General features: G+C 43.2%; 1 protein-coding gene across 2 annotated transcripts in view; it reads left to right on the forward strand.

Moving 5' to 3' along the window:
- Positions 1-26,627, forward strand: part of LOC126354447 (octopamine receptor beta-2R) — a 698,957-nt gene that overhangs the window by 428,166 nt on the left and 244,164 nt on the right. For both annotated transcript variants that reach the window (XM_050004135.1, XM_050004136.1), the window contains one exon: positions 2,134-2,193. The gene's annotated coding sequence lies outside the window, so the exon portion shown is untranslated. The remainder of the gene's footprint in view (positions 1-2,133; positions 2,194-26,627) is intronic.

Here is a 26,627-nt window from a genome sequence, read left to right on the forward strand (position 1 = left end):
ACAGACTAGCACTGTCAAAAAAGATTTACGTAGCCTAGAGATACAGGCCTTAATCAGAGAAAGAAATGTCTGGGAACATGCGTTTGAACCACAGCATTGTATGGTAGTGAAAATTGGACTGTGGGAAAACCAGGACAGAAGAGAATCGAGGCATTTTAGGCATGGTACTACGCAAGAATGTTGAGAAATAGTCGGACTGATAAGGTAAGCAATGAGAAGGTCCATCGCAGAATCGGCGAAGAACAGAGATTGTGGAAAATACTGGCAAAGAAGAAGGGGCAGTGTGGTAGGACATCTGTTGAGACGTCAGGGAATGACTTCCATGGTATTGGAGCTGTAGAGGGCAAAGACTATGTAGGAAGGCACAGATTGGAATACATCCAGCAAATAATTGAGGACGTAGGTTGCAGGTGGACGTAGGTTGTAAGTGCTACTCTGAGATGAAAAGGTTTGCACTCGAGAGAAATTCGCTGCGAGCCGCATCAAAACATTCGGAAGAATGGTGACCCGAAAAATAACAAAAAAACGGAATTCTGTTCATTAAAGTGTTAGAGTAGCTTATCCATATACCTATCTTCTTGTTCACTATTAAATCTGCTCTTGAATTAACGCTTCGATTTTGTGTTGATAATCCTGTAGTCAGCTGATGAAAGTCCTCTTTCCCTGAAAGCGCACATTGATTTAGTCTCACTACATCTAACTTCCAGCTATCCGTTTATAAATCCCGTAAAGTACTAGCTCGATTTATGGGTGTAATTTCACAGGTTGCCCCGCAGAGGGCCGATATTTATTTTTATTTTTTTGAAGTAAATCCTTCTGGCTAGTCCCCCTCTGGAGATCTTTCATCCAAGAGAATGCCATAAAGCCCACATAGATGAGCCGAATGTTCCCGGAAAATATAATATCTATAGTTTTCCCTTGCTTTCAGCCATATGGAATACCCATATTGGTTAATTTTACAGACAGTTATAAGGATTTTCGCTCCTGCTACTCTTTAGGAACCATTATTTAGTCTGTGCAGCAAGTGAACCATCCCACTGCGGCAAGGTCCATGGTTCGCTGGTGAAACGCTTCTCATTAACCTGGAATGGCATTTGTGTGATTTACGGTACAACTGATTAAGCTTCCTGCGAAGCTCAGCTTCTGCTGACACATCACGGAAAGGAAGTTGAAGAAAATCTGTTTTGCCCTCAATATTTAAGCACGTCCTACTCTATTTTCTGAGAGCTTCACTGCGAGTGTTAAAACCTCTTACACGACTTTACTTCAGTTTTTGGGAAGTCTATTACATCCTTGTAAAAAGTTAATTGTTCAATTTTAAGACATCTAATTAGCTTTTCAATCTGCATCTACATCTACATCTACATGGATACTCTGCAAATCACATTTAAGTGCCTGGCAGAGGGTTCACCGGACCACCTTCACAATTCTCTATTATTCCAATCTCGTATAGCGTGCAAACAGAATGAACACCTATGTCTTTCCGTAAGAGCTCTCAGTTTCCTTATTTTATCATGATGTAGGTCGGTGTCAACAAAATATTTTCGCATCCGGAGGAGAAAGTTGGTGACTGGAATTTCGTGAGAAGATTCAGCCGCAACGAAAAACGCCTTTCTTTTAATGATGTCCATCTCAAACCCTGTACCATTTCTGTGACACTCTCTCCCATATTTCACCATAATACAAAACGTGCTGTCTTTCTTTGAACTTTTTCGATGTACTCCGTCAGTCCTATCTGGTAAGGATCCCACACCGCGCAGCAATATTCTAAAAGTGGACGCACAAGCGTAGTATAGGCAGTCTCCTTAGTAGATCTGTTACGTTTTCTAAGTGTCCTGCCGATAAAACGCAGTATTTGGTTAGCATTCCCTACAACATTTTTTATGTGTTCCTTCCAATTTAAGTTGTTCGTAATTGGAATACCTAGGTATCAATGATTCTATTGCTGAAATTGTTAATAGAAGAAGCACGCCTCAGAAACATTATCACTTTCCCTAGTATGACCTATTTTCCGATTACGACATTTTATTGGTTTCCATGTAACTTTTAAGGACAATTATATTTATGTTTAATTACCTAGTCGCCAATTAGCGAAACTGGACCTTACTAAATCTGTATCTCTTTTGTTTGCAGGCAATACATCAGTTTAAGCGGAGGCGTTAAAGCAGCCTACGAGACAATGTACACGTACCTGTAAGTGTAGCATGCTAAAACACTGGGCTACGTTATTCCTACATTCATTATTATTAAATATATGTCGTTTTTTGTTGTCTTTATACTGTTTACACTTTACACATGGTGGCCAAGAATAGTGTCTCAAAATGTGGTTTTAGTATTTTGTACAAATTTAATCGAATCTTTGGCTGCAGTTATAAGTTATGGTTTCATAAGGCTCCCGGTAGGGTCTGCCAGATACAGCTACCTCGCTCACTCCCTGGTTCATCACCCAGTGAGCGTCGACATCTTGACGACCGGAATCCAAAGGCGTTCAGAGTTCATCGTTTAAGCAGATACAATTCTTCTATAACTGTGCGGTGTGATTCTCGCCGAGAGTGCGGCGCCTCACTTCGTACAGCTCAAAGCATTCGACTGTGGTGCCACCGATAGCAAAAATGGTTCAAATGGCTCTGAGAACCATTGGATTTAACATCGGAGGTCACCAGTCGCCTATACTTAGAACTACTTAAACCTCACTAACCTAAGGGCATCACACACATCCATGCCCGAGGCAGGATTCGAACCTGCGACCCAGCAGCAGGGTGGCTCCGGACTGAAGCGCCTAGAACCGCTCGGGCACAGCGGCCAGCTCCATCGACAGCAAGATAGTCGTTTTTTGTGTAAGAGGTGATCAACAGGTTACCGTTCAATCAAGAAATCGCATTCAACAACGTTTTTCTCGTAGTCGACAGAAACTTCTCGTCATGCCTGCCGCGAATTACTGTTTATGTGGCTGTCTATAATGTTCTGGGGTGAGTTTTCAATTTCAGGCGGTACAGGACTCAGTTGTTACAAGCAATTCATGTTGTTGAGATACAACTAACGCTTTCTTTAACGAAATCACTCTGATTATGGAGATGAGGATAACACTACCCTTCCACTTTTAGTATCAGTGAGGATGCTAGGTTCCATAGGTGGAAAAGTGAACCACCATAATTCAAAAACATGGATTCCCAGCAGCCATAAACCCTATTCGAGTGACGTAGAGACGTTTTTATACGCTTCACATATTTTGTGCGGTTAATCGAGAGAACATCCACAGACCATCCTTCGTTTATGGAAGAGGTAGTTAAAAGAGACGGTTACACGTATCAAGTTCTCGGATGTCAGATATTCCTTTTCTGTGATTGCGAGAAAATGACGAAAATTTCAATTTACAGCAGGATGGACTACCACGGCACTGTCTTGTGAATGTTGCACCATTTCTTAACAGTGAGAAGCATGAACACCATCATGGACGATCGGAAGTCGCGTTGCACCACTGGCATCCAAAGTCGCTTGATCCGATCGCAGGTAATGTTTTTTGAATAGAAGGGAATCTAAGCGTGTTAGGTGTGGCGTTTGAGACGTGATGTCAAAATGTAGGTGGAATGATTAGGTAGGGAATGAAAAGGTTTTCCCATAGAATCGGGAAGAAGGAAACATGTGGAAACACTGACAAGAACAACTGACATGACGATAGGACCTGTGTCACGTCATAGGGAATAACTCCTATGGTACTAGAGGGAGCTGTAGAGGGTAAGAATTGTAGAGGAAGACGTAGGTTGCAACTGTTACTCTGAGATGAAAAAATTGACACAGGAGAGGGATTTGTGGTGGGCTGTACTAAACCACCTGAAGACTGATGACTAAAAAAGAAGTTTTGGTGGGAATTTATGAAAGACCTGCAGAAGCATTGGGTGGCTTGTGCAGCCGATAGCAACATCAGTGAGTGTAGTAACTCCAGACATGCTGAGAGGAGTTTGACTATCGTCATCAGATCGGGAGATGTGATTGGGTGGTGCGGTGCGTAGTGGGAAGAGAGGGGGGGGGGGGGATGCAGAACATTGAAGTTTTATGAAAGATAAATTTGAAGGTTGATTCCAAACATAACAGTAAAGATCATCCCAAGTTTATGTGAGCAAGCGTGTTAAATGTAAAACTTCGTAAAACTTGTTTTGAAAGTTCAGTGTTCGTAGTCTTACGTGCAACTTAAAATTTACCCCAAATATCTGCCCTCAATCATGCAGAGGATGTAGCCTTGTCAGACTAGTTAAATCTACTTTAAATAAGACGGCCACTGTGGCCGAGCCGTCCTAGACGCTTCAGCCTGAAACTGCGCTGCTGCTACGGTCGCAGGTACGCGTTTTTGATGTCCTTAGGTTAGTTAGCTTTAATTAGTTCTAAGTCTAGGGGACTGGTGAGCTCAGATGTTAAGTCCCATAGTGCTTAGGGACATTTGAACCATTTGAACCAATCCTTTAAATACCCGGTATTGTGGTAGGTGAACTTCGAGGCAAATATTGGACTTCCTGGTAATAAAAGTCTTTTATACAGGTGTCAGGGAACCTGTCAAGCCCTCAATCCGCAACATAGAGGATGATATGATTTTGGCTCAAGGTTGTCTTCCTCTACACTGGCAGTCTCTTTTACAATCCGAGACAACCGGTCTTTTCTTTCTTTTCTTTTTTTTCTTTTTTTTTTTTTTTTTTTTTGAGAGAGAGAGAGATAGGTGTTAGTCATTCACCCACTATCCTGTTTAAAGATGTGTAATATAAGGTCTAAATCAGTGGAAAAGGAAATTCAGGGAAATTAGTATAGAAATGTGAGAAATATGTCTATATACACTACAATTTGAGGATGATCAGTCCATGATTGTCAACGATATAGACGGTCTAGTATATATGACGCGAAAACAGCGGGAAGGGTATAAGCGATGGAGGTCAGAGATTAACTGACAGAAAACAAAGTGTCTTCCTGTGGGGACTAAACTATCTAGCATCTATGTCGACAGAGAAGAAACCGCAACTTGTACATGTCATACACATCTAGAAGTATAATTTGATACGACAGGTAAGGATGGTCACAAGTGTGAGGCTCGCTTGTTTAAACGGAATCCTTTGGAGTAGCGAAACAGGAAAGAAATGGATAAAGATTATCCATGAAACTATGATCAAAAGTTCCTTGTTGTATGGGGCAGAGCCATGTAGAGAATAAGATGAAGTTGGGGGCCACAGAAATAGATTGTGATCAGACGGTCATGGGAATGTGCGGAAGAGCAAAAATACCTAACGAAGAGGTTCAATTACGAGGGAGTGTAAAAGGGTCATTAACTACTGTCATGGAATAGGAACAAATAATGTCCGTTCACATTTATGAATAGAGCATTCCTGCTCACTTTTGGGGCCCTATCAAGGTGCATCCCTGTCCCCAACTGCATTTTGCACATTTTGTTTCGATTCGGAGATATATGAGGTGACAGAAGTGTATGGAACACCCTACACATGTTATGTTTATGTCTGACAGATGGATGAGTGCAGGTTATCTAAGAAGACCATGCTGTGTATACAACCGAACCGCAAGAAACGCTGAAGGCAGGAGAAACCCCAAGTAGAGGGAAGTGTACAAGCAATGAGATCAAGAGAGTTAAGAGAAGGTGAATGGAAAATTGGCTGTCGAACTACGCTGGAAGGTGTTCCAACACAGATCTACACGGTGTTCCATGTAACTCTGCCACCTCGTATATTTCCCAAACGAAACAAAATGTGAAAAATGCAGTTGACCAGGGGCTCACAAGTGAGGAGGAATGCACCATTCATAAATGAAACGAATATCACTTTCAACACAAACTTACGGTTGTTTAAATGACATGTGTACGTTTTTTCTACCCAAATGAGAGTCAGCGACGGTAGACTTGTTTTCACTTTTCTGGAGCTAATGTCTCCGGAAATACGTCGACTTAAAAGGATGGCAACGACGCCACAGTTTGTGCCGTAATGCATGTAGAAAGGTTTGCCTCTAGTACGTATCAGGACAGTGCAGGCAACGCATTACGGTAGAAACCGGGGCACCGTTTCCATTACTTAAAGTCGAAGTATTCCAAAAGGTATATGGTTTAGATCACTAAAAAATAGACATAAATAATAAAAAGGTAAAAAATAAATAAAAAATCTTAGTTTTGCCTTGAAAGCGATGTTTGTTTAGTTGTAGCGACTGTGTATTCCAGCCTATTGTGTGAGCCCCTGACGTAGGTGCATACATGGACAATCGTACTTTTCACTTTTTGTTTCATTTCGGAAATAAATGAGGTGGCAAAGTTAGGTACGACATTCTGTATACTAATAATAATATCGGGAGGTGAAGGTACTTCACATTTGAAATGTGGAGCCACAAACTCTTCCTGGTTCTCTTTCAAATGTCACCTGTCGACAAATCTTCCTATAAATTGGCTCGTTTACAAAATGTTAAAATATTCCCATTAGTGTATAAAAAAGGATGGAGACAGGTAGATATCACAACTTGAGGACGTCCTTCCTTTGGTCTCCTGTGAAGCGCTGGAAGTTACAACATCGCGACTGCCAGCTGCACCGAGTTATAACGGCGACGCGGCCCTATTCGTTTGCCGTCCCTCGTCGGCGCTCATCCATCGTCTCTGGAGAGCGCCGGGGATTCGCGGCGAGTCCTCTAGTTACAGGCGGCAATGAGGCGCTCTGAAGAAGGGGGCCGTTTTTCTCGGAAACGAACTGCTGCCAGTGGCGATGGCCCGGGCGGCTGCTAACGGGCCGCGTTATTTACCGACGTCGCCGTCGCGGGCCGACCGCCGCGACGGACGAGTCGATCCCACGCCGCCAATCGATTGACCCGCCAACGAGAGAGAGAGAGGGAGGGAGACAGAGAACGGGAGACGGAGAAAGAGACGAGCAGCAGCGTGCGCCGCTCCATCATCTCGCGGCCGGGCCAGCCCCCTCGAGCGTTCGCTCGCCTCTCGCTCCGTTGTTTTCCGTTCCCGCGACTGCAGTGCTGGCAACGACAGAGACATTATTTTCGCAACATCTCGCGCCGTTGTTACGTCCCAACTCTCCCGCCGAGAGTGCGTCCCGCGGCAGATCAGTGACCCACTTCTATTTTGGCTGAGCTTCCCTGACCTAACGCCTGCATTAACCCACTTCTGTTCTGGACTTGTAATGCAGACACACGTAAGCTATTGGTGTAATAGCACGGTCTCCAGATTCGCCATTTCTGCAATGCCTGGCTGCAGGAAAACTGATGTGCGGCGTTTACATTTCTAGCGAAGCTCTAGCTGAGACTGGATAAAGTTTATGGATGACATAATTTGTGAAGTTGTTTAAGTAACAGTGCCACAATACAAAAGGCACCTCAGGACCACGAAGAAAGTCCGAAAAACTTGTGTTCCAACTGTTTATTTCCTCTAAGTCACTCGACGGCTGCAGATAAACCGATAGATACTTTTGTCTTTCTTCGGAGACATAACCGTGACCAAAAGTCCAGTTTACTTTATACGTAGGTACGATGTGCGATGAAAAAGGAAGGGGAACCTTTGTTTTTTCTTCAAGAATCTTTATTTATTCATCAACATAAACTTTGTCCCTTCAAAGTAATCCCCCTATGATATAATACATTTATGTCAGCGCCTTTTTCTATCTTGGAACCACTTCTGGAACTCAATTTCGTTATGGTGTTCAGCTTCTTCTGCGATTCGTTTTATCTCATAAGTGGTGGCAAAACGACGTTCTTTCATAGTTGTCTCAGCCTCGGGAACAGAAAGAAGTCGAAGAGGGCTATATCCAGCGAAGACGGTGGCTGAAGACACATAACGGTTTTGTTTTTTGCCAAAATATCACGAAAAAGTGTTGAGAAGTATGCGGGAGAGTTATCATGATGCAATTTCCACAAGCGGTTTTGCCACAATTCCCATCGTTTTCTTATGATTGCTTCACGCAAACAGCGCATAACTTCCAGGTAATATTCCTTGTGGACCACACTACCATAACCCAGGAAGTCATGATGGACTATCCCATTGTTGTCCCAGACAAAAGTGAGAACAGCCTTTACTTGTGATTCAACTTGTCGAACTTTTTTCGGTCTTAGTTCTACAGGCATTTTCCATTTTTGACGAAGGGGTCTTAGTTTCCCCGTCATTCCTGTATACCCTTGATTCGTCTCCTGTTATAACATTCTTTAGAAGTTCTGGATCTTTATACATTTCATTCAGCAATTCCTGAGCGATGTATATGCGACGTCGTTTTTAGACGAAATGCAACAATTTCGGTACAAACTTTGCTTCTGCACGTTTCACGCCCAAAACATTTGAAAAAAAAGCTTGCCATGAGCCATAGGATATTCTGACATTATCAGCAGTGTCTCCGATTGTGATTCGACGGTTTTCCAGAACCATACTCATTGCTTATTGATGTGTTACGGTGGCTAGGGCGGTTGTCGCATTCAACATCTTCTCGACCATCTTTGAAATGTTTATACCACTCGTAAACTCTTGCCTTACTCATTGTAGATTCGTCAACAGCCACTATCAACATTTCGAATGCGGTGCTGCATTTTATTCCATTTTTCATGCAATATTTAATGTAAATTCTTTCATCGATCTTTTTCAAAAGTAAAAATTCGCCGAGCACTCGAAAACACGTATAACTTTTTCTACTGTCAACAAGAAACTACATGTTCAAAACAGCTGAAAATGAAAAACTACGTAAGGAACATGTTTACCAACAAGATAAAAAGTTTTGAAAACTGGATGCTTAAAGCCGGTAAAATTATAAATCACACGTCGTATGCAGGATCTTCCCGAGACCGCGTCCTTAAAATACAAATAAAAACACACAGTAGCCAGTGACTAAATTACTATATTTTTGTACACGGGTATACAAACTCTACTTACATATAATTCTACAAAAAGAAAAAGCCTTTGTCCTTTTTTCATATACTACAAAACAGTAGCAGGCGTCTTTATTCTGTTTAAAAGTTCTCTTGTTATACACTCCTGGAAATTGAAATAAGAACACCGTGAATTCATTGTCCCAGGAAGGGGGAACTTTATTGACACATTCCTGGGGTCAGATCCATCACATGATCACACTGAGAGAACCACAGGCACATAGACACAGGCAACAGAGCATGCACAATGTCGGCACTAGTACAGTGTATATCCACCTTTCGCAGCAATGCAGGCTGCTATTCTCCCATGGAGACGATCGTAGAGATGCTGGATGAAGTCCTGTGGAACGGCTTGCCATGCCATTTCCACCTGGCGCCTCACTTGGACCAGCGTTCGTGCTGGCGTGCAGACCGCGTGAGACGACGCTTCATCGTCCCAAACATGCTCAATGGGGGACAGATCCGGAGATCTTGCTGGCCAGGGTAGTTGACTTACACATTCTAGAGCACGTTGGGTGGCACGGGATACATGCGGACGTGCATTGTCCTTTTGGAACAGCAAGTTCCCTTGCCGGTCTAGGAATGGTAGAACTATGGGTTCGATGACGGTTTGGATGTACCGTGCACTATTCAGTGTCCCCTCGACGATCACCAGAGGTGTACGGCCAGTGTAGGAGATCGCTCCCCACACCATGATGCCGGGTGTTGGCCCTTTGTGCCTCGGTCGTATGCAGTCCTGATTGTGGCGCTCACCTGAACGGCGCCAAACACGCATACGACCATCATTGGCACCAAGGCAGAAGCGACTTTCATCGCTGAAGACGACACGTCTCCATTCGTCCCTCCATTCACGCCTGTCGCGGCACCACTGGAGGCGGGCTGCACGATGTTGGGGCGTAAGCGGAAGACGGTCTGACGGTGTGCGGGACCGTAGCCCAGCTTCATGGAGACGGTTGCGAATGGTCCTCGCCGATACCCCAGGAGCAACAGTGTCCCTAATTTGCTGGGAAGTGGCGGTGCGGTCCCCTACGGCACTGCGCAGGATCCTACGGTCTTGGCGTGCATCCGTGCGTCGCTGCGGTCCGGTCCCAGGTCGACGGGCACGTGCACCTTCCGCCGACCACTGGCGACAACATCGATGTACTGTGGAGACCTCACGCCCCACGTGTTGAGCAATTCGGCGGTACGTCCACCCGGCCTCCCGCATGCCCACTATACGCCCTCGCTCGAAGTCCGTCAGCTGCACATACGGTTCACGTCCACGCTGTCGCGGCATGCTACCAGTGTTAAAAGACTGCGATGGAGCTCCGTATGCCACGGCAAACTGGCTGACACTGACGGCGGCGGTGACAAATGCTGCGCAGCTAGCGCCATTCGACGGCCAACACCGCGGTTCCTGGTGTGTCCGCTGTGCCGTGCGTGTGATCATTGCTTGTACAGCCCTCTCGCAGTGTCCGGAGCAAGTATGGTGGGTCTGACACACCGGTGTCAATGTGTTCTTTTTTCCATTTCCAGGAGTGTACATATTTGCATTTTATAAGATTGGAAACAGTTTCCTACAAGTTAAATAAATCGTGTAACCCTCCCACGCCAATGAAATTCTTCTTCTTGATACGAGCGTACCTCAACAACTAAGTTAGTGTCACATCAAACTAAGACCATCGCGCAAAAAGAGTGGCGCATTATCAGAAGAGAGTGCATGATCTGTGCTTCCTGCAGACTAAGTTCTCCGCACCAGGCGCAACAAATGCATCACAGTGCCTGAGTCAGATGGCGCGGTAACTGGAAACGTATTCCAGAGTTGAAGAGCACGGGGCAAAACAATTCTTTTGGGTAAAAAAATTTGTGGTAATATCTTATGGTACCAAACTGCTTAGGCCATAGGTCTCTAAGCTTACACACTGCTTACTCGAACTTAACTTATGCTATGGACAATACACACAGCCATGACCGAGGGAGGACTTGAACCTCATACGGCGTGAGCCGCGAGAACCGTAACAAGACGCCTTAGACCGCACGGCTACACCATGCGGCTAATTCTTTTGGGGCCAAAACGTCTGAACTTCTCAAAGATTCATCGTGACATTGTGGCGTTATATGGACTAAAGGAATGTCGCGTCTAGCAGCGGTGCCAACAGTTTGACCATGGTCAGACGGACATTGGTGGTGCTGACCAGGACAGGCGTCGACATCGAGCATAGACTAAAACGTCCAGGCAATCGCGGAACTGATTCGTGACAGTCACAGGCTTCCCGGCAATGAGGACATTCACCCTGCTGTTCCTGAATGGCTCCCTAACCAAGGAGGAGGATGCGATCAATATTTAACGACCCGTCGACAACCAGTTCATTAGAGACAGAGCACAAGCTCGGACAGGGGAAGGACGGGAAAAGTAACGGCCATGCCCTTTCAAAGGAAACATCCCAACATTTGCTGAAGCTATTTAGGGAAACAAATCTAAATAAGGATGGCCGGACACGGTTTTGAGCCGTCGTCCTCCCGAATGCCAATCCAGTGTGCTAAACATTGTCACCTCGATTCGTTTCGCCACCGATGATCGGATTTGTATCGTCTGGAAACTGAACGGTTGGTAGAACTTTCCGACGGCTGTTTACGGAAACTTGGTGACTATCCTGAAGAATAGTGTCAACTATCTGTGACTCTTTGAAGTGTAGCCCAGAACTGAATCAAAGATACTTGGCTAGCCAAAATAGTGAGTACCTGTCTTTTTGATGTTCTGTCGTATATTTCACGAGGAAATCGTTAATTTTGTGCCCTGAGAGACTCCAATTACGCATACACTAAACCATACGGCCTGCGTGTATCTACACCGCCGTGTCCAGCAGCTGAGACTAAGAAGTAAGAGGCTGGGAAGACAGTGATACTTCTTTGTACGTTGCACGTTATTAGTCATATTTGGAAAGGCCATGTCCACAGGATAAAGTTTGTTACAAACACACACCAAAAAGTAAATTTATCATCATGAGTCAGCATTTACTCTCATTTATCAGAGACTTCTTTTTTTCATGTTTTCCACAGATGGAAATTGCCGGAGTCGTAGTTAACATTCTCCGCAGATTTTGAGAAACCGTGAAAACAGATCATTTCATCGTAATATATGTTGGATATAGTTGTTAAGTAGTAACTAAGTAACTGAAATAAATTTTACATTTCCAGAAGTTATATGGATACGGTGTGGTCACAAACGGTCTGAAAAGCTTGTAAGACTGTTGCAGGGAAGATTCTGCTGAGAAATAACTAAAGAAAAAAATTCGAACCGTTGTGCAGTTTTCGATTTATGCAGCATGGAAGTTAGCCAATCAGGTCATTGTCCGTACAAACAGAATCACTTTCGTACGCTGAAATGTGATAATGCAGTGACATCCGTGGGTCCGTGAGTTACCACTTGTTCGCTGCGCGGGATTAGCCGAGAGGGCTTGGGCGCTGCAGTCTCGGCCTGTGCGGCTGGTCCCGGAGGAGGTTCGAGTCCTGCCTCGGGCATGGGTGTTTATGTTTGTCCTTAGGATAATTTAGGTTAAGTAGTGTGTAAGCTTAGGGACTGATGAACTTATCAGTTAAGTCCCATAAGATTTCACACACATTTGAACATTTTACCACCTGTTAAAATGCCCATTAGCATTTGAAATTTGCCTTTTTCTCAAGTGATAAATTTGATCAAGGTCACCAAAAGTTACGCTTTTTTGGTTTGAGGAAACCAAGTGAAGATCACGTTGGCAACGCTGCTTCTGGAAAGATGCATGAATCTGCGTGCGCGACTTCCTGATTGGCTAAGTTCACTTCCAAATAACTCGGAAACGGCGCAACGTATCGAACTATTTTCTGAAAAATTATTTCTCTATACAACCTACCCTACAACACCCTCACAAGTTTTTCAGACTATTTCTGACCACCCCGTATATTTCAGATATGATCAACAATAGCGATAGGCAAGGACAATCATCCGTGAATTAACCCCGAAATTTCTTTTCCACGTGTGTGGGAGTCTGTCGGTGTGCAGATTTCACGTCATCATAAATGCCTGAATGCTTTTTATTTGCACAATAGCGGGACGGAAGGCGCATAAAAACAAAGTTGCACATTCCATTAAACTGCAAATATGAAGTATAATAAGGGAACGAAAAAAATTAATAACTGCACTATCGCGGATTTACTAATGCAGAGTTATCTCAAAAATGCATCAAAGTGGAAACAAAAACTGCAGTTAAGGCTTTTTACAATAGATCAGATTAACGTATACAAACTGGCTTTGATCCGGATAATTATATTTCCGATATTCACTCGCCATATTTTTTTAATCGTATTTCGCACTGGAAAGCTGATAATGGAAGCCTGTAGCTACTAAACGTAGTGCCCAAATATTACTATCAAAAGCGAAAGCACAAGGTATGATCAAAAAGTTTGAGAATGTTGCTGTAGCATTTATGCAACGTAGCATGACTCAGATGCGGGTATAAAAGCCTCGATATGAAGGAAAGAGTCTAGTGAGGCATTCGTGTCTTTCCGGCTTGCGTGCGGAAAATGCATAAATTTCAAATACGGCCATATATTATCAAATGCGTCCGAAGAGGGCCTACATTATATTTTCTTCGCTATCGAAGTACCAACACCGGTAGACATCTATCGGACAATGAAGAGTGTGTGTAGGGCGGCATGTCTGTTGAAAATCACCGTTGTGCAGTGGTGCGCCAAATTCCGCGCTGGTCTCGATTCGACACGATCTGGGAGGCCACCCTCACCCATTCCAGAAACCTGGTGTTCCCGTCATTGGCGAACGCCGCGGCGCAGTGCTGCAGAAATTACTGCTTTCAGTTAAGGCGAAACGTCCGGAAAAGTGTGACAAGGGGTGCAGCTGCTACATGATAACGCATATCCCCATATCACTATTGTCGTAACGCAGAAGTTACGACAAGAAGGAGAGCGTTGAGCACCCGCACCCGCCATATAGTCCAGATCGCTCCCCATGCAATTATCACTCATTCGATCCCTTAAAAAAAGGCCTTGATGGATCGACGATTCATGTCGGATGCGGATGTACCGCAGGCAGTTCAAAAAATGGCTTTGAGTATTATAGGACTTAACTTCTGAGGTCATCAGTCCCCTAGAACTACTTAAACCTAACTAACCTAAGGACATAGCACACATCCATGCCCGAGGCAGGATTCGAACCTGCGACCGTAGTGGTTCCAGACTGTAGCCGCAGTCAGTTTCTAACTTCTTCATGAGCAGGACACAGTGTCTTAACAAACGTGTATCTCCAGCCTCGTGCGTTGGTGGTATGTTTGGCCCTATGCTCACTGCGATTTTGCGTGATTGGCATGCCGATTCTGGACCTGAAGGCCTTCGAACAGAAATTTTGTGGACGGCCCTTATACGTAACGAACACATAATCCATATATCTTTGAGGTATGTGTGAACTGTATAATGTGATGTAACACAAAAGTACCGCCCCTTAGTATGGTTATTTCACTATAAGTATGTGAGAGAAAGTAGTATTTGCCTAACAGTCAGCCGGTGTGGCCGAGCGGTTCTAGGCGCTTCAGTCTGGAACTGTGTGACCGCTACGGTCGCAGATTCGAATCCTGCCTCGGGCATGGATGTGTGTGATATCCTTTGGTTAGTTAGGTTTAAGTAGTTCTAAGTTCTAGGGGACTGATGACCTCAGAAGTTAAGTCCCATAGTGCTCAGAGCCATTTGAACCAATTTTTTGCCTAACTCTTCTCGGAACGTACAGTGTCGGAGTTCTAATAATAACCCTTTGTGAGATGCAGAACGCCTGCTAATAATACAATAGTGGGCAAAACGTAAGGTCGAAAGAAACTTTCGCAAGATGTGACACTCTCAACTATGAGTAGCTCGATGTATCTGGAACCGTACGTAGGAATAATGCCATCATATATTACACGAGGTAACCGAATGAAATAGCAATGACACGTACAGAAATAAAACATTCGGTCAGTGACAGTAACTACACTGTAGGCACCGCGATTCGGGACGGCCTCCCGGACATTGGAAATGCCGGGAAATACTTCTTAATATGGTGTGTGATCACCACGGGCATCAAGCTGGTAAGAAGTTCTGTGGCAGGGCGTTCATTTCCTCCACAGTGCGGTTGACAACTGCTAGTGTATGTGTTTATGCTGCAACACGTATCCCCAACGCGTCCCACAAGTGATCGATGGAATTTAAGTTGTGGAAACTGGGTTAATCCGCTTGCGAATATCCTCTCGGACCAAGAGTTCCTCCACCCACACTGTTCGCTGCGGTCGCTCACTGTCATCCATGAAAATGATATCAGAGCCGAATTCACCCCTGATTAGTTAGTGGGGAAGCAGCTCAGTGTAACCACCGTCTTCAAAGCTTTGGAGGGCAGAACATGTATGCAACATAATGCCAAACCGTAGAACGTGGATCAGGAAAACAATCACGTTCGAAAATGCTCCTGGGTGTGTTACGTGTTCTCACCTCTCACCAGATGAGGAGACGTCAAGTATGATCGTTTCGTTGGTTTACGTGTAGGGAGACGTTGTGTTGCATTGGCATACTGACCTCCAGATCTCTGAAAGCGGTAAACTCACTGGTCAGCCTTACTGTACCACTGTACTCCTTCCCTTTTTTTTCTTTTTTTTCTTTTTGAGTTATCAGTCTTCTGACTGTTTTGATGCGGCACGCCACGAATTTCTCTCCTGTGCTAACATCTTCATCTCAGAGTAGCACTTGCAACCTACGTCATCAATTATCTGCTGAATGTGTTCCAATCTCTGTCTTCTTCTACAGTTTTCTCCCTCTACAGCTCCTTCTAGTACCATGGAACTGAGTCCATAATGTCTTAACAGATATCGCATCATCCGGTCACTACTCCTTGTCACTGTTTTCCACATATTCCTTACCTCTACGATTCTGTGCAGAACGTCCTCATTCCTTACCTAATCAGTCCAGCTAATTTTCAACATTCGCCTCCAGCACTACATCTCAAATGCTGCGATTCTCTTCTGTTCCTTTTTCAGCAGAGTCCATGTTTCACTAACGTACAATGCTAAGCTCCAAACGTATATTCTCAGAAATATTTTCCTCCAATTAAGACGTATGTTTGATGTTAGTAGACTTCTCATGGCCAGGAATGCCTTTTTTGCCAGTGCTAGTCTGCTTCTGATGTCCTCTTTGCCCCGTCCGTCATTGGTTTCTTTGGCGCCTAGGTAGCAGAATTCGTTAACTTCATCTACTTCGTGACCATCAATCCTGATGTTAAGTTTCTCGCTGTACACATTTTTGCTGCTTCTCATTACTTTCATCTTTATTCGATTTACTCTCAGTCCATATTCTGCGCTCATTAGACAGTCCCTCCCATTCATCAGGCGATGTAATTCTTCTTCACTTTCACTCTGGATAGCAATGTTATCACATAACCGTCTCAATGATATCCTTTAAACTTGAATTTTAATTCCGATGCTGAAGCTTTCTTTTATTTCCGTCATTGCTCCTTCGAAGTACAGATTGAGCAGTAGGGGCGAAAGACTTACACACTTTTTAATCCCAGCATTTCGTTCTTGGTCGTCCGCTCTTATTACTACCTTTCGGTACTTGTATATATTGTATATGGCCCGTCTCTCCCTATACCTTACCCGTATTTTTCTCAGAATTTCGAACATCGTGCACCATTTTACACTGTCGAACTCCTTTTCTATGTCGACAAATCCTATGAACGTGTGTTGATTTTTCTTTAGCCTTGCCTCCATTATCAACCCCAACGTCAGAATTGTCTCTCTGGTGCCTTTACCTTTCCTAAAACCAAACTGATCGTCATACAACACATCCTCAATTTTCTTTTCCATTCTTTTGTATATTATTCTTGTCAGCAACTTAAATGCATCACCTTTTAAGCTGATTGTGCGATAATTCTCTCTCTTGACAGCTCTTGCAGTCTTCGGAATTCTGAGGATGATATTTTTCCAAAAGTCAGACGATATATTGCCAGACTCATACATTCTACACACCAACGTGAATAGTAGTTTTGATGCCAGTTCCCTTAATGATGTTAGAAATTCTAATGGAATGCCATCGATCCCTTCTACCTTTGCTACGGTCGCAGGTTCGAATCCTGCCTCGGGCATGGATGTGTGTGATGTCCTTAGGTTAGTTAGGTTTAAGTAGTTCTAAGTTCTAGGGGACTGATGACCACAGCAGTTGAGTCCCATAGTGCTCAGAGCCATTTGAACCATTTTGAACCTTCTACCTTAATAGATCGTAAGTCCTCGAAACCTCCCTTAAATTTTGATTCTAATACTGGATCCCGTATCTCTTCTAAATCGACTCTTGTTTCTTCTTCTATCGCATCAGACAAATCTTCCCCCCTCATAGAGGTCTTCAGTGTACATTTCCCATCTATCTGCTATGTCCTCTGCATTTAACAATGGAATTCCGGTTGCACTATTAATGTTGCAACCTTTGCTTTTAATTTCATCGGAAGTTTTTTGATTTCTTCACATTTTTCATGCATCCATTTCGTCATAGCTTCCCTGCACTTCCCGTTTATTTTATTTTTGTATTCCTGAATTTCCCTGAACATTTTTGTATTTCCTTCTTTCATCGATCAGCTGAAGTATCTGTTACCCATGGTTTCTTTGCAGTTACCTTCTTTGTACCTATGCTTTTCTTTCCAGCTTTTGTGACTGCCGTTTTTTTTTTTTTACCATAATGTAATGTAACTCTTATCTTCATCTATCACCCTGCTATTTCCATTTATACCTCCTCCTCTCGTGATTCTTGAACAGACTATTCGCTGTTACTAACTGAAATTTATCACAGAACTCAATTAGTCTCTCTCCTCTGTCAGTTCCAAGCTCATATTCTCCTTTAACCTTTCCTTCCACTCCTTCCCCTACAACTGCATTCCAGTCCACCATGACTATTAGATTTTCATCTTTCTTTGAGTATTGTGTTACCCTTTCATTATCCTCATATACTTCCTCTACCTCTTCATCTTCAGCTTGCGACGACAACGTGTTTACCTGAACTATCGTTCTCGTTGTTGGTTTGCTGTCGATTCTGAAAAGAATAATCCTGTCACTGAACTATTCACGGCCCTACCTTCTTATTCATAACGAATCCTACTCACCTTGTACCATTTTCTGCTGCTGTCGATATTACACTATACTCATCTGACCAGAAATCATTGTCCTCTTTCCATTTAACTTCACTGACCCCCTACTATATCTAGATTGAGCCTTTGTATTTCCCTTCCCTACCACATTAAAGCTTCTAACATTCCCCGACTCGTAGAATGCTATCCTTCCGTTGATTACTCAATCTTTTTCTCATGGCCACCTACCCCTTAGCAGCCCCTCCCGGATATTCGAATGGGGGACTATTCCGGAATCTTTTGCCAATGTAGAGATCATCAGGACACTTTTTCAATTACAGGCCACATGTCCTGTGGATACACATTATGTGTCTTTAAGGCAGTGATTTCTATTGCTTTCTGTATCCTCAAGTCCTTGATCATTTTTGGTTCTCCCGCCTTTAGGGCAGTTTTCCACCACAAGGACAAGGGAGTGTCTTGAACCTCTCTCCACTCCTCCGCCCTCTTTGATAAGGTCGTGGGCAGAATGAGGGTGTCTTCTAATACCGGAAGTCTTCGGCGGCCAATGCTGATAATTAATCGAAATTTAAGCAGAAGCGGTTTTCGAACCGCTGACGTTTTGATTACTAATCAAATACGCAATTCCCCACCCCCATTTTTTAAACACAGTCACATTGTGTTCGTTATTGATCGTTATATTTGCTCGGGGTGGACGTCGCATGACGCTTGTTCCAGTTCATGGTTGAACCATTTGCTCACTTCTTTATTACAGAGGACAGCTATCCCTCTGACCGAACACTCCGAGCTACCGCTCCAGCTTCCAAAGACCACGGCATATACTTCGCCGTTAAATTGAGCACATCAGTATATTTGTCACTACGTACATTCTAGGCCTTACTAAACAAAGTCGTGTGCAAAGTAGTCAATCGTCATTCGCTCTTCTGCATCACCTCTACTAATTATGCCCGGTAATGATCTCGGACTGCTGCGAAATACTCAACAATCGGTCGAACAAGTGTTTTACGAGACACTTCTTTCGTGGTTGAGTTATATTTCCCTTGGATTCTCGGAGAGTGTCAGCCAGTCGTCTGATATTCCTACATCTAGTTTTATGTGGTCATGCCATCTTAGGTCACATCAAATGGATAATTCCCGATTGTTAAGATTGTTACTGTTCCCATTCGTTTATCGATGAAAGTTCAATCAAGCACTAATGGGTTTCTTCGACCTACGAGTATTGATACGCAGTACCTTACATTTATTTATACTAAGGGTCAATTGTCAGTTCACGCGGGAAGTGTTTCGCCCCTTCAGGCCGCGACAGTTTTCTGACGTTGCAGCGCTGTCATAAGCTACAGCATCATCTGCGAAAAGCCTGACTGGCTTCTAGCGCTGTCCACGACACCATTCCTGCGTATTATGAACCGTAAGGGTTCTATAACACTTCTTTGCGTTATTATCGAACTTAACATTCACATCTGACGATGTAGCCCCATTAAGAGCTACAGGTTAACTCGTATCTACCTGAAAGTCCTGAATTTAGTCACAAGGTTAGACCTGTATACTCCACTACACAACCGTTCAAACTGTATATCTGTGTGGGGAGTCCATATTGTTTTTTGAAGCACATATTTATGTTCTCAAAAAGTTCATAATACCGGAGCTTAAATGTCTCTTCCAAGGATCTACAGACCGACGCAGTGGTATAGTCGCGTAGGTGTTCTTAAAAGGGCGAATGACTTGCACATTTGTACAATCTCATGGAAATATTCACTGCTGAAGTCAACCACAATTAGTTATTTTGCTTATTATGAATTAAACTGTAAAGGTATTTCATCAGGGTCAGATGACTTTCCTATGTTCAGTAACAACTTCACCGTGCTCAGATTATAAGACACGAAAACGAATACAGCTTAGTTATTTTGACATACTCAGATTCATATTTTTACTCAATGTGTTGCAAACAGGCTACTTTCGACTCCCTCGATACATTTTACATTAAAACGATTTGGATTATTTCTTACGTAAGCATGGTATTTAATTGATTTGCTGCCATACTGTCGTTCGGTTTCTGACATTCTATAGACTGGAGAAATGGAACTTCTCTACCTCTTTAATATTTGCTATCCAAATAATTTTACATCCGCAACAGCGCTGTTCCACCATAAATCCGGCATTGCGTATTAGGGGCTCCCGTGACGCAAAGGCTGCCTCGGCTTTCATTAGTATTGAAAAAATTATCTAAATTAAGTTAAAGTTCTGCTCTTTTTCGTCTAGAAGTTTTACACTTGTCAGAATAAGTTCTTAACAACAAGTTTCGTCAAAAACACCTGCAGTAACACAAGAAGTCTGGCGCAGCTTCTGCCATGTTGAAAGGAGAAATTCCCTCAAGGTTAGAAGTTACTTATCTGCGACAAGGCAAGAAGGTAACAGTTATGGAAAGACCACAGTCAAGGTTTACAAGTTAAGTGGCGTAAGGATAAAAGTAGTTTTGTTCCCTACGGTTTGACTGGTGACCCATGAGTTTCCTTTACTGTGTAGATTCGATACATCAAACACATACGGCACCCACAGTCTAAAACACGTTATTACGACAGTCATCCACTACCAAATAGAGTCATAACGTAATCAATGATGGTGATTGGTTGCATGTGATATGAGCATTTGTGCATCGCCGATTTTTCTGTGACTATACAAACAATAAATAAGCTATTTAAAAATCCCATCTCCATGGATTAATGGAGACAGTGTTTTAGAAGCAAAATTGCATGTTGTTGAAGTTCGTTGTAGACAAGTCAGACTACAGGTTGATGTCTTGATAATGCGAGGAAAGCAGAGTAGGGTGGCATCTTTAAGGCGGCCATTGGGAAGACCCTTGTAGGGCATGGCTGAGGAGATACGGCCCACGTGGGGTGATTCAGAGCGAAAGTTGCCACTCTATTACCTCTGCCAGCTGCCAGTTCCCGTCGGGGTAGGAGGGGAGAGGAGGTGACAGCGGGGGTCATCCCAGGAGTTGAGGGAACTGGGCCTCCTCCTCTCGTGATCGATGGCCCAGGTTAGCAGCGCCTTGTCACGCCAATGTAGGCGCCGAGAATGGGCGGAAAGTGTTATTAGAGTCCGCTTCATTCGTCGTATCTTCCTCTCATTGGGCTATTTCTCCAACATCTATCTGCCCGGAAAAGCTAGGCTGGTTAACGAAATGTCGATTAATCGCCGCTCAACACGAAATTCAGCGAATAAATATCTGTCATCTCGCTGCAGAGTGCCAGATTTTGCAAACTGGAAGAAACCACACACAGGTAACTGCTGTTTTGTGTTTCCAGTAACGGAAATGGATTCGAATCTCTCGTAATATATCATTAAAACAAAGAAAGATTTATCGTCCATCTTTAGTAATTATTTTAAGCGTTACTTATCACTGGCACATGAAATTCCCTGACACATACAAAAGTAGTGAAATTCATAGTTACCGATACAACTCTACAGATCCATCCCTTCTTTATTGAGATCTCCGTTGCGTCCCCGGAGGAATGGACAATACTCAGGGATGTGACAGGAACGAACATTCGAATTAGAAAAGTCTAGTAAAGAAGTCGATACTCTGAAACAAATCTCTTCTAATAAAAGCTGTTTACTTTCCCTTATTTTGAGTGATTTCAGTAGGTACCAAATCAGGAAATAAATGTCCAGTACACTTGGGCTCTAAATTGCTTACCTTAAGAGCTATGAGCACTTGTTCGTCTTAGTTACTGTGAAACACATCTCCTCTACTGAAAAACTGTTCGTTGCTCTTTAGGTAAGCATTTTAATGGCCGTGTTTGGTCCGTAATACTTACTCTGGCCTCCCTAAATACTGAAAGCAAAGAGCTTGCAGTAGAAGAGGTATATTTCACAATATCGAGGTGTCCATAGATCTTAAGGCGTGCATTTTAGACTGTTTTGCTTCGAATGATATATCTGTTTATTGGCCATACCTTTCGCGACAATGTACCAAAATTCAGCGCACTGACGTCCTTCGAGCTGGAATTATGTCAAGTACCAAGTCGCATGCATCCCTTTGCTGCGTGAAGTTGTATCAGAAAGCTGCTTCTGGCTTTCTTCCAGCTACAAGTTTGCCGATGGTGTACCATACCGTTGTGTTAATCTGAGGATATGAACGCTGGCAAGGAGCGAGTGAGTGGAGAGGGGAAACTGCAGGGGAATAGTTCAAGGTTGTGATACAGTAGTTTGCAGAACGCTTCAGTCGTTACTGAGTTACGGTTCCCTGTAATCCCGAAGCACCCGAGGGATCGTGTGTCTAGGAGGCTTGACGGCGGAGTGAGTTAACGTGTTTACGACCCACTAAGTATGTGGTGGGGAGCATGCCTCTGTATAAGCGACCTCCCGCGTAAATGTCGGGCGCGAGCAAGTCGGCTCGAGATGTCTTTATGGTGCTGCGAGGCGCCTTATCCAATCGTAAAAGTTTTAGGTGATGGGGATGGGGATGGGGGTTCTTCCAGGAGAGCACTCTCTACCAGTAAATGATTTTCGGCTTGTGCTCGGTGGAGCACTTTGCAACTCCTTGAAAGCTAGTGTTTTATCTGATGTTACACACAGTTACAACTTTGTTGTATGAGATATTGTTAGCGTCGTGTGTATTGACACGTACTGCCGGATAGGCAGATTCGTGAAACTACACTTGGTAAGAAAAGTGAGTAACCGGGCGGAATGGGATGTAATATTTTCTTTTGTAAGTGGTTCGTTCCTTCTTACATAATTTATCGCTACTTAAAAACATATAACATAATTGTCTACCTTATTCGACTGTCAGAATTCTATTTAGCTTCTTTGCACTTCCAGTTAATTTCATTTCCAAACCATATATACTGATTGCTGCCTGTGGTGTCCTTAATATCCTTATATTTACTTCTTCTCACAATACGTTTTATTATTTTCTCATGTTTTTCGCATCTGCTTCAGCTGTTTTAAAATAAAGTGTACTATTCAATGAACTATTCTTGACTATTTTCGTATTCCATTGATAGCTTCGTGAAATAAATGATTCTTGATTAATAGTATTCTATTGTATCACACACTTCGTTCTGTATATTATTTTGCATTTAAATTTGTTGTCTGTCACCACCAAGCATCTGAACCTATACCGGTTCCCGAGTGAGCTTTTCTTCGGTTTTAAATAGTCTAGGGATGAATTAATCTCAACTCACGGCTTTCCCTTATGATTTTGGAACAAGTTCGCTGCACTGTCGTAGTACTTCAAGAGTCACTATCCTCTCTTATTTGCCCGTTCGCTACAGACCTCTTAATTCTCCCTCCATTTTTCACTTCTGCTGCCTCGTTGCCTAAGGCTATCGTTCATCGAATTTACAGGATTCATCATTTCCCCTTTTTCTCTTTTTCTCCTTACCGTCAGCTTATTTTTCTTCTTCTTCCGATTTAATTGTCTTATTGCTTGCAACATTTCCTTTCAGCAATTTTCGACTTCTACTTTTCTCTAAGATTCTTCATACGTCTGTCGTTTGCGTCGGGGAGTGAAAGTGCGCCGCAGAAATGTCACACGTGTCGCTCTAGCAAGGCTTCGTGAAAGCACAACCTATCTGTTAGGCGGCCGACGATGATCTCCTGCCGTTCATGAGGCTTAACCGTCCCTGACGGTTCGTAGCTACTATACCCCGGTTATTCTGCGTAGCCTACAGATAGCTGATGTTGAATTTTATGTCCACTCAGGTTCAATGAACAAGGTGGTGTATGGTGTAACTGCACTGCCCGACAAACAAAATTAAGCACCCAGAAGATAAAAAAGAAACAAAATTTCATTAGGTGACAAGGCATGTGATATTAGTGGAATGATTACAAAATCGAGTCAATTGTACAAAGAAATTAGCACTATAGGTCCGTTTATCAGCATGATGTTGAACTGCCTTTGGCCTATATGCAAGCTCTGATTCGGTCGGGAATTATGCCTTTCCTAGATACTGGCAGTGGGACGGAGTTGATGTCTGAGATGGCTCCATACATACTGTGTTGGGGACAGAAATGGGGATCCTGCCAGCCAGGGGAGTACCAGATGAAGCAGGCATTTCATGGACATGTAAAAGTTGCACTATGATACTGTAAAACGAGAGGTAACCCTTGAGGACGCACTATGTCCGTAACGCACCGTTACGCGTCATTTTCTCAATCGCTGTCAGCCAAGACCTGAAATAATAATCGGTGGCTCCTCACTCCACGACGTAAGGAGTAACACCACTGTGTCTCTCCAAAACATTATAAGAGTAGAACTTCTCCCCGAGTGGCCGTTACAGAAGAATGTTGAAAGTTGGGTGGACTGAAACGTAGAGAATGAGAGAGTTCTCTGCAGAATTGGTGTAGAAAGTAACCAATGGAAAATACTGACAAGAATAAAGGACAGGATGATAAGACGTCAGGGAATAACCATCATGGGGCTAGAGGGACTTCTAGAGGTCACATCTGTAGGAAAAGACAGAAGATTGGAATACTTTCAGCAAATAATTGAGGACGTGTGATGTGAGTGCTATTCTGAGATGAAGAGGATGGCGCAGGAGAGCAGTTCGTGGCGGAGAGCATCAAACCAGTGAGAAGACTGATGACTCAAAGAAATATCCCTCGGAGTCCAACATTGAGCCACTGTAACATCCGAATGAGCCACAAATCTACATACTGCATGATTCGACCACCCATCCAAACAGTAGCTGACAACGAGGCCACGTTCAAACTGTGTCGGGCTTGGATAACGCTGTCTCACATCAGTACGAAGCATTTCTATGTCCTTCGTAGCGCTCACTGAACATATGACATTGTTAACGCCCCTTATATACCCTCCTAGGCTTAGTAACACCACTAATTAAGAACAACGTTAACACACTCTGGTGGCAGTTCCACTTTTCACAGAGAACTGTGACTCTAATCATTTTATTGAGCTTCTCATACAATTAAGTGAACTACTTTTTTTCTCCGTGTAACTGATAATCTTGGAAACAAACGTATCAAGCTCCTGACATGTTTTGCGCATTTCTACTCAATAGTGTCTCACGGAAAAATTTTCTGGGGTAACTCATCACTAGAAAGAAAGTACTGAGTGCACAAAAGCAAGCACTAAACATAATATGTGCTATTCGCCGGCAGACGTGATGTAGGTACGTATTCGAGGAGCTAGGCATTTTAACTGCGCCGTAAAAATACTTATTTTCGATGAAGAAATTCGTCGTCAATAATCCATCACAATTTGAGAAGAACAGTGATGTACCTACCAACAACACTAGAGGGAAAAATTATCTTTATTATCCGTTGTTAAAGCTCTCAGTGGGTCAGAGAGGAGTTAATATGCGGCAATAAAAATTTCTAATCATTTGTGCAATAACATTAAATTTATGAGTGATAGTAAAGCAAGTTTCAAATCTAATTTTAAATCATTTCTCATGGACAGCTCCTTCTACTCCCATTAACAAATTACTACTTAAAACTGGTAGCCAATAAAAGAAAAAAAGTTTGTTTTAAGTGTAGCTGCATGAGTAGTAATAAACCGATAAAGTGTTCATTAATGTCAACACTAATCATGTACACATATCCTGTAAACTGATTCGTTGCACATCATTTCGATAGAAAAATTGTTCAAATTATACAAGAGACATGTAACTAACTAACTTTATATAGCAGCCGAACTCGTATAGTGCGAAATTACAATGACACCCGACCGTGACTTCTGGGTACCGCATTTTCTTTGTCAGGCAGCGCAAAGGGATCTCTGTCATTTCCCAAAATATGTTTGTCAGATCTGATTCGTTTCTTAATCTATCAGAGGTTATCTCGAACAACTTTTCCGAATTATTCTTGTATATACGCGTAACATGAGTACCTCTAATATTTGCAAAATCGACAAAATACTGGAATGATACTATCAACCACTGGGAACGTAAAAGAGCAAGAATGGCAATGCCACGAGGTGTGTTCTGTTATTTATAATTATTATCATGCTACAGGAGCTGGACGTAAAGCCGCGTTTGGGGGTGTCAGTGGGTATCTAAGGCAGCGACGTCGCCTTCGTTTCAGTAAAGTTCCGCAAGAGCCACCGCCTCCACGAGCAGGCTCCCGAGCACAATCCACTACCTCTTCCAGTTTTCATATTACCAATGGATACAAAAGTATCGGTGAGTCAGGAGCATTTCAAGTATGCTACAGTCTTCGCGGCAGATCCTGGATACGGTCCGGCGAATGGGATCCGACCGTGTCGAGAAACATAACATCTAGGATGTCATTACATGGCTTCGAAACACCTTCATTTACTTGGATGGTACGGTTGAATACACATTTGGTGACTATAATGGCGGATGACGCACAGAGCGCTGCACTATAATTCGGAGTTGCAGAATCATTACCCACAAAGACGCTAAAGTAAAGAAGATTTTTTTAAACGTAAGTGACGTACCTTTCAGGAAGATTAGCCTATTAGCATAATGCTGGCCGTGAAATGTGCTAAGCGTGAGACATTCTACCAGTACAGCCGATTTCAGCCCTACATGATAATGTTCACTGCGTACAGGAGGTAAATATGCTCTGAATACTCATCTGAACAAATAGGAATTGTAATAGAAAGAAAACCTGAATGCTACAGGGATCAACAAAAACG

This window comes from Schistocerca gregaria, chromosome 3, assembly GCF_023897955.1.
Source record: "Schistocerca gregaria isolate iqSchGreg1 chromosome 3, iqSchGreg1.2, whole genome shotgun sequence".
Taxonomy (NCBI): domain Eukaryota; kingdom Metazoa; phylum Arthropoda; class Insecta; order Orthoptera; family Acrididae; genus Schistocerca; species Schistocerca gregaria.